The sequence below is a fragment of the Nematolebias whitei genome, chromosome 4 (assembly GCF_014905685.2).
Source record: "Nematolebias whitei isolate Nwh7 chromosome 4, NemWhi1, whole genome shotgun sequence".
NCBI lineage: Eukaryota > Metazoa > Chordata > Actinopteri > Cyprinodontiformes > Rivulidae > Nematolebias > Nematolebias whitei.
In genome coordinates, this window is record NC_056501.1 from 44,717,415 (window position 1) to 44,725,905 (window position 8,491).

Here is an 8,491-nt window from a genome sequence, read left to right on the forward strand (position 1 = left end):
TAAAACCTTCTGAACTTTTTTCTGGAGACCCTGATCAATGCAGAGGTTTTCTGTTACAATGCAAACTTGCCTTTAAGGGGGCTCCTCAGTATTTTTCTTCTGACATCGCTAAAATAAACTTTTTCATTAATCAACTCAAGGGAAACGCTCTAAAATGGGCTACTTCATTTCTTCACCTCCGTGAACTTGAGACTGTGTCTTTTGACTCTCTACTCACCGAGTTTTGTAGAATATTTGACCGTCCGCTGCAGCAATCCAACGTCGAGAAGCGTCTGCTGGGATTACGGCAGGGCCGGCGACCGGCGTCCGAACACGCTCTCGACTTCCGCATCCTGACGGCCCAAACAGGTTGGAACGACAGGGCCTTGCAAGGTACCTTTTTGAATTCACTGTCCGATTATGTGAAGGATCAGATCGCCGCTCGTGACGAGCCGTCTAGCTTCGACGCGCTAATTAACTTAGCAATATCTCTCGACGAACGCTTCCGGGAGCGCCGTAGGGAGCGGGACTACAACTCCCAGAATCCTTCCGGTTCCGCAGAACAGCTGAGTGGGGCGTACAAATACAGTTTTACCCCAGAGAACTACAAGTCCCAGGGAGAGTCTTCTAACTCAGTTTGATCAGCCCGAACCAATGCAAATTGGTCGTACCCGTTTGACTCCTCAAGAAAGGCAGAGACGTAGAAATTTGGGCTTGTGTATTTATTGTGGGAAGAACGGGCACTTTGTAGCCTCCTGTCCGCTTCAGGGAAACTCCAACGCCCACCAATAAAGAGGGAGATACAGGTGGGCACGGCATCAATCTCCCCTCCTTTGAGACTTACTTTACCCACTGTAATTCTAATCAACCAAAATCGTTTCCCTGTCACAGCCTTGATTGATTCGGGTGCCGAACAAAATTTAATTACTCAAGATTTGGTTAAAGAGTTCTCCCTTCCAGTCATGGGGATTGAGTCAATCTCTATTGCTGGGATTACAGGGGAGTTTTTGGCCCAGGTCAATTTTAAGACAGCAGACCTTCATTTAATAACCTCAGGAAACCATCATGAGACCACTAGCTTTTTTGTATTTGAGTCTCCCACCTCTCAATTAATCCTTGGGTACCCCTGGCTTAAAACCCATAATCCTCACATTAATTGGGAGCTAGGAAGGGTAGAAGGGTGGAGCAACAAGTGTTTAAGGTGCTGCCTTCGCTCAGGGATCTCAAACATGTCCAAGCCCAAATTAGAGTCCTGTGAGACCGATATGTCTGGTGTTCCTTCTGAGTACCACGATTTAGCTCCTGTTTTTAACAAACAGAGGGCCCTATCACTACCTCCACACCGCCACTATGATTGTTCCATCCACCTCCTTCCGGGAGCCTCTCTGCCTTCTAGCCGCCTTTTTAATATCTCCGGTCCTGAGAGGGAGGCTATGAGGTCGTACATTGAGGAATCCCTCGACTCGGAGATTATTCGCCCTTCAACTTCACCTCTAGGTGCAGGTTTCTTTTTTATCACTAAGAAGGATAAGTCTCTGCGTCCCTGCATCGACTACCGTGAACTCAACAACATCACCATTAAAAATAAATACCCCCTTCCATTAATCAATTCCATCCAAGAGCAGTTACAACCAGCCACCACTTTCACTAAACTGGACTTACGCAATGCATATAACTTGGTTCGCATCAGACAAGGAGATGAGTGGAAAACCGCATTCAGAACCCCGTTGGGTCACTTCGAGTATCTGTTGATGCCTTTTGGGCTCACGAACGCTCCTGCAGTATTCCAGGCTTTGGTCAACTATGTGTTAAGGGATTTTATTGGGGACTTTGTTTTCGTCTACCTCGACGACATCCTCATTTATTCAAGAAACAAGGATGAACATGTTCACCATGTTAGAGCAGTTCTACAAAGGCTCTATGAGAATCAACTTTTTGTGAAGGGCGAGAAGTGTGATTTCCATGCCTCATCTGTGTCCTTTTTGGGGTTTATCTTCGGGGAAGGGTTTTTCAGGACCGACCCCGAGAAGACTAAGGCAGTGGTGGAGTGGCCAGTTCCGGAAACAAGGAAACAACTACAACGATTCTTGGGGTTCGCAAACTTTTATAGGCGTTTCATCAAGAATTACAGCCGCATCGCCGCTCAGCTTACCTCCACGACCAGAGCGTTTAAATGGACTCCTGAGGCCGACGCTGCTTTTGGTAAGCTGAAGGATTTGTTCTCATCTGCACCCATTCTCTGTCATCCAGACCCCACACGGCAGTTTATCCTTGAGGTGGATGCATCTGATACAGGAGTCGGGGCGGTCCTATCCCAGAGGTCGCTCTTGGATAACAAGGTACACCCCTGTGCATTATTTTCCCACCAACTGTCTCAAGCAGAGAGAAATTATGATGTGGGCAACAGAGAATTATTGGCTGTTAAATTGGCTTTGGAGAAATGGCGCCATTGGCTTGAGGGCACAGAGACTCCCTTCCTGATTTGGACAGATCACAAGAACCTCACATATTTGAGAGAGGCTAAACGGTTAAACCCCAGACAGGCACGCTGGTCCTTATTTTTTAACCGTTTTAACTTCACACTGACTTTTGACCTGGTACCAAGAACATCAAGCCTGATGCTCTCTCCCGCCAGTTTTCTCCTCCAGACACTCCGGAACCTGTGGAGGGCATCATCTCCCCGGTCTGCATCGTCGGAGCCCTTACATGGCCTATTATTAGAGAGGTTCGTGAAGCCCACCTGACGGAACCTGATCCTGGCACTGGTCCCCCTGGCACTTTGTTCGTCCCCTCTCGTATGAGGTCTAAGGTACTTGACTGGCTTCACACCAATAGACTCTCGTGTCATCCCGGTACAGCACGTATGCTGTCTCTTACGAAGAGACATTTCTGGTGGCCCACGCTTTCTAAGGATGTCAAGGACTTTGTTGCGGCTTGTTCCACTTGTGCCAGGAACAAGACCGGTACTCAGCCTCCTGCCGGTCTCCTACAGCCTCTGCCGACGCCTAGCCGACCCTGGTCTCACATTTCAGTGGACTTCGTCACCGGGTTACCCCCTTCTGAAGGTAACACCACTATTCTAACTATAATTGACAGGTTTTCTAAAGCAGCACATTTTGTCCCGCTACCCAAGCTCCCATCGGCCATGGAGACAGCTCAGATCTTGGTCCAACAAGTTTTTAGGATTCATGGCATCCCTTCAGATGTGGTCTCTGACAGAGGACCGCAGTTCATTTCCCAAGTGTGGCGTTGTTTCTGCAGGACATTGGGGGCGTCCACCAGTCTCACTTCGGGTTATCATCCTCAGTCAAACGGACAGACTGAAAGGTGCAACCAAGAGCTGGAGACCACCCTGAGGTGCATTGTGGAGCGTAACCCCTCAGCGTGGAGTCAACATCTTGTGTGGGTCGAGTACGCCCACAACTCGCATACCTCCTCGGCCACAGGTATGTCAACTTTTGAGGCTTCACTGGGCTATCTCCCTCCCTTGTTCCCCAGTCAGGAGACAGAGGTTTCAGTACCGTCTGTCCAGCACCACTTTCGCCGTTGTAGACGTGTCTGGCGCCAAACACGGTCGGCTCTTCTTCGCACGGCGGCTCAAAACAAGAGGTTCATGGACCGTCACCATTCCGCCGCACCTTCTTATCAGGTGGGCCAGAAGGTGTGGTTATCCACCAGAGACATTCACCTCAAGGACACTCCCAGGCAATTGGCTCCTCGCTTCATCGGTCCATTCACCATTGACAAGATCATCAATCCCTCGGCTGTGTGCCTACAGCTCCCCAGCTCCTTTAGAATCCACCCTACCTTTCACGTTTCTCAGGTAAAACCTGTTTCAGAGAGCCCATTGTGCCCTCCGGCCAACCTCCCTCCACCCACCCGACTTATTGACAACCATCCAGCTTTCACTGTCCGTACCATTCTGGATGTCCGTCGCCGGGGACGGGGCTTCCAGTACCTCGTGGACTGGGAGGGCTATGGCCCGGAGGAGCGATCCTGGATCCCTCGTTCCTTCATATTGGACCCCAGCCTTATCACCGCCTTCTTCAAAGCCCACCCCGAGAAGCGCCTTGGGTCGCCCAGGGGCAACTTGTGAAGGGGGGGGGGGTACTGTAAGAGTTGAACTTGCTGCAGCCCCAAGATGGCCGCCAATCATCCACAGCTGACGACCATCCACCTGACGAGCTCCTCCACTACATAAGGCTGCAGTCAAGCTCTTCTCGTCGCTGGAGCATTACTTCCTTCTGGGTAGTTGTGCTTCTAGCCAGTATATTGATTATATGAAGAGGATATCTTACCGTGTTTTTTGTGTCTACAGTTTTCTGGTCATCTCGGATCCTGCTCTTGGTTCTTCCTGTGACGGAGTCTCGCCTCTGTTGCCTTTGCCCTCCAACCACTTGCCTGCCTTGGGATTTTCCCCCACAACCTCACCCCACAAGGATTTACCTGTAAGGAAAGACAAAACAATTTATTCCACCGTTTGAGCTGCCTCCTCTTGCCTCCTAGTCCTGACCCTGTCTCTCCCTTTTTCAGGAGTCCCAGGCCAACTTTTTGTATATACTTGTCGTCTTATTCACTGTAAATAATAAACACTGTTTTGCTTACTTGAGGCTCTTGTCGTTCTGGTTCTCGTTCCTACTGGGTTGTCCGAATCATAACAATATACACATGAAAATCAGTCACACAATCTGATCGCTTTTATACTCGTCTCAGCTCAGAGTTCAACATAGTTCAGGGGGTGTCCTTGAAGTCAGCTGCAGTCTTCTTACATATCACACTCCATTAACATAAACATATGGTTCATGGGCAGAGATAAGATAGTGTTTTGGGAGATGGTTTCGGCTTATTTTGGGCTTCTTGTTCTCAGGGCGAAGGGGAAAAATGTTCTCAGCCATAATAAATAAAAACATCCATAACCTTTGACCAAAAGTTCCCTGACAGTTGTTGTTTTTAAGGATGTAGGGTAGGTTGAGAGAATGCAGATATACAAGTAATGCTAAACATTAAACATCCATCCATTAGCTTTACCCGCTTGTTTCATTTTGGGTCACAGGGGTCGCCTGTGCCCATGTCCAGCAATCACTGTGCGAGGTGCGGGGTACACCCTGGACGAGTCGCAAGTCCATCACAGGGCCACATAGAGACAAACGAGACAAACAACCATTCAATCTCTCACTCACACCTAGGGACAATTTAGAGATACCAGTCAGCCTAACATGCATGTTTTTGGTCTATGGGAGGAAACAGGAGTACCTGGAGAAAACCCACGCATGTACGGAGAGAACATGCAACTCCACCCAGAGAGGCCCCTGGACCGGGGTTTGAACCAAGGACCTGCTTGCTGAGAGGCAGCAGCTCTACCAGTTGCACCACTGTGCTGCCCTAAACATTAAACAATGTTTTTGATCAGAGACCAGTAGGTTCACCATCTACTAGTAAATAGTAAATGGACTGTATAGCGCCTTTCTGTCTGATCAAGATATTCAAAGCTCTTTAGACGTAGATCTAGTAGAGTGTGGACTTGACCTAATGATAGGAGTTAATTTGTAAACAGACCGATGGTGAAAAGCAATTAGTGGGCGGGCTTGTGGGAGGGGGGTTGTGGTGGGGGGAGCATCTGGTGGGCCTCCCCCCAGAAAATTTTGAATAAAGTAGATGCTATTTCCTGCATTTTGGTGTATTTTAATGGGCTGTAAACATCTATGTTCACCAACAGTTGTAAACACTTGATTCAATAACTATTTTAGACAGCAACAACAGGTCTCTTCTTGTGTGTGAATAGAAGAGCTCTGCTTCAGTCAAGCTTCCTAAACACCCTAGTGTTGTTTTTCTCTGTGATCCTCACAGTTCTTTTGACTCCTACCACAGGTTGTTGGGTCAACTCCATCTGTTATCTGCTTCTTTGTGTCTCCTCGTCTTCAGCCTGTACTCCACTCCTCCTTCGTGAAGTCTCAACCTGCAAACTCTGCAATAGCAAAAACCCCCACAAAAGCAAGTCAGTCTTATCCTTGTGTCTGCCCTGCCACTCTCCAACTGGATATTTACCTTGCTCCTGGAAAATGTTATATCCATCCCTGCAATCCTGCAACCATCTTCCCCTAACCTGAAAGACAATCACACCATAGTAAATAAACTCCTACACTTCTGGTCTAAAATCCATCCATGAGTGTCATATAGTCACCACCTTCCATCTCCTACAGATTTTTTTACACTCTGTCCTGTCTAAACCTGTTAATAAACCACTTACTTATTTTAAATAACTTGAATTAATTTACTTTAATATGGACAATACTGTAAATGTTAATACATCATTCACTTAAAATATTAATTTTAGATAAACCTTAGTCACCTAATCTGTCCAGTTAAACAAAGATTTTGATGAAAAACTGACAAATTGGTCTATTTTTATGTTCATTGTTTTGTAAGTTTTATGCATAGATTGCCATATGTTTTTTCTAAGTGAAATACTCACTTTAATTGTTTTCTAGAAATGTTTAAAGTAGTCCTGTTAAACCAGAACAATAAATCCTGGCCATTTTTTGGAAGGGTAATGGACAATCGGGACCATTTCCATTTAAATAAGTGACAAAAAATGCTTTTCTTACAGATTTGTTTGAGTCTGGGATTTTCAAATCTAGAATCTGATTCTCCATGATCATCTCACCTTTCTTGTCTTTTGCATTTATTTACAACAGCTGTCACTCTGAGGTTACTAAAACATGGAGGAGGCATCCAGTCACTCACTTTTTGCTTTCAGATAATTTACACATCCTGTTTGTGCATTCCATGTCAGCTTGTTATCTGAATGCTTAAAGCACAAATATAGCACAAAGGAAATGAGCTGAGATACTGCTAAATTGGATAATGGCAGGAAGCAGATGAGAAAGAAAAAGGAGGAGCAGAGTAAAAAATGAAGTATGGAGAGCTTAGAGAAATGCTCTTTTCTGACTGTGAATTTGAAAGTGAGTAGGAGAATATGGTTGGCAGACTGTGAAAAGCAAATAGACAGAAAGGCAGTGAGTTGAAAAGGGCTCAGCCTGTCTTGGCAGAACATGTTATGGTGTAGTGAAGCACAAATGAGACAGCGAAAGACAGAATAAGTGCTGGAGGATAGAGGGAAAGAGGAATGGGAGAAAAGCTCCAGATCAATCTAAGGGTCAGAGTTTGATATCACTAAAAAGATGGGTGACACGGTGAATAGGCGGGCTATTGCTGAACTGCTTCTGGAACGCATATCTCTCACCACTTTTAAGGCCATTGTTTTAAACCAAGGTCATCTTATGTTTTCAAATAATGTAGCAGTTTTACCTTAAAGGCGGAAGTAAAGCTACTTATAAGGTAATTAAGCAGGCATGTTCACCACCAAATATATTTATTAGACTTTTTTTCCTTTTTTGGTTGTTGAATATAATGCTGGAGCACATTGTTTACTAGTCAACATTTACTGTCAGTAAAGTTTATTCAAGTATGTACTAAATAATATACCTTTCTAATTTGCCTCTACAACTATTTGTAGGGGCAACATGGTAGCTCAGTTGGTAGAGCTCTTGCCTCTCAGCAAGATGGCTGCTGGATCAATCCTGGTCACACACATTTCTGGGTGGAGTTTGCATGTTCTCTCTGGTCATGCGTGGGTTTTCTCCAGGTACAGTAATCTCTCACTACTTTGCTGTTCGTTTATTGCGGACTAACTCCATCGCAGTTTTTCCAAATAAGAGTGAACAAAACACTGATGGATGAGCCGCAATATCAGCATGGATTTTTTTTTAATTTAAAATTAATTATTTTAAATTATTTAGCACCTGATGCATCTTTGTGCAGCCCAGAGCTGCAGAAAAAAAACAAAAAAAAAAACCCATCCTCCTGCCTTTGTGCAGCTCTTACTGCAGGATAATGTCCTGCTAAAGCTGATCAGCTGTTTCTCCATGCAGAGCAGGGAAGCGGATGTGGCCTAGACCGCTTGCAGGTGGTTGAGTGCAGCATTGCAGAGAGGAAGCAGAGAGCTACATTCTGTGCTCTTTTAGTGATTTGAGTTTAGAAACATTGTTTTGAATATTGCAAGAGCATGGGAAGGGTTTAAAACGTCTTTATATACATACATATACTACATATACATATACTATATAGTATAATACTATGAGGCTCTTTACGTTGTAGCCGGAGACTTTAACCACGTGAATCTAAAGGACTGTCTCCCAAGCTTTAATCAGCATGTGACGATTCCGACACGTGGAGACCGCACGCTGGACCGTGTTTACACGAACGTAAAAGATGCATACAAAGCCGAACCCCGCCCCCACCTAGGACTGTCAGACCACATCTCAGTCTTCCTGGCTCCTGCTTACATGCCCCCGCTGAGACGCTCCAGACCGGTTCAAAAGAAAGTTAAATGTTGGATCCAGGACAGTGGCCCCATACTGAGAGATTGTTTTGATCGAACAGACTGGCAGGTTTTCAGAGAAGCTGCTGAAAATGGAGGTTCGCTTGATCTTGACCAATACACATCCTCAGT